Source organism: Aplysia californica, unplaced genomic scaffold (genome assembly GCF_000002075.1).
Source record: "Aplysia californica isolate F4 #8 unplaced genomic scaffold, AplCal3.0 scaffold00004, whole genome shotgun sequence".
Classification (NCBI taxonomy): Eukaryota; Metazoa; Mollusca; class Gastropoda; order Aplysiida; family Aplysiidae; genus Aplysia; species Aplysia californica.
Window position 1 is genome coordinate 3,667,672 of NW_004797274.1, and position 1,095 is coordinate 3,668,766.

Consider the following 1,095-nt stretch of genomic DNA (forward strand, 5'->3'; position numbering starts at 1 on the left):
TGTTGGGACTAGGATGGAATGACTAACATGCATGGGATTGAAATCACAACTGATAGCTGGCAAGCCGTTGATAGTGAAAAGTCTCCCTCCCTCCCTCCTTCCCCTCCCTTTTCCTCTCTCCTCACATCTCCTCCCGGGTGGCGCGTTCGATTTCCATTCTTGGTCTGCTCATCTGTAGTTCGTCCCGTTAGCCTCTGGAGGGGCCGCTCGCCTCTCGCTTTGGTTTCTGTGAGTATCTGGCCTAATTGAGCTGTCGCCCTGCCACAACCCCCCTCACCCAACCTTTCTTATTTCAAGATTAGGAATTTTGTTTAAAGAAACAAAACAAAGCTTTGTTTCCAAGACTGAAACAAAAGAGAGTATAAGTTTTTTCAGAAAGTTATTTAAAAAATAAAAACAAAAAATCAAATTCAAATAGAGATTGAAGTTTGTTCATAGAGACTTTTTGAATCGAATGTGCTAAAACTGACTGTCTTGACGTGTTCTCTTTTAACAAAAAGCTGGGTGAACGTTTTCAGTTTAGTTTTAGTAAACGTTTTACGGCACTTGTTACACAATAAGGTCATATAAGTGCCCAAGAATAGAGGGGTCACAAGTGAGTAACAAACACAGAAAAGAAAGAGGGGAGATAAAGATGATAGATGTTTGATAGGACAGAAGGAGCAAACCACACCAGAGGACCCGCCAGCCACCCACAATTTCAAATACAAATAAACGCAAATCTCACATTGAGGTATAGGAACTACGAGTATTTGTCTTTAAAAAACACACGTTCAGTCAGTTTCATAGCGATGTTCTGAGTTGTACACACATTTAATTTTGATTCCTTTGCCTTTCTGGACTCTGTTTCTTTTGCTATATTAATTTGGTTGTTTTTTTTGTTTTTTTGTGAATGTTTTACGGCGCTCGCAACTATATACGGTCATATGAGCGCACGGGACACACCTAACATTTTCAGTTGGTAGGACATTTTGAATTTTGCCCAGGTGGGGGCCGAAACCTACTCTTATCGATTTTGGACCACCAAGGGATCTTTAAAGTGCCCAACTTGCCCACAGAACCTCCGAGATTTGTCGCCCTTGTCCGAGAAGGCTA

The 1,095-nt window shown here is 41.6% G+C and overlaps 1 protein-coding gene across 4 annotated transcripts in view; it reads left to right on the forward strand.

Annotated features, from left to right (window-relative positions):
• The window catches only part of LOC101859210 (syntaxin-binding protein 5), a 97,567-nt gene that overhangs the window by 24,246 nt on the left and 72,226 nt on the right, over window positions 1-1,095 (forward strand). The gene's annotated exons all lie outside the window — the stretch shown is intronic.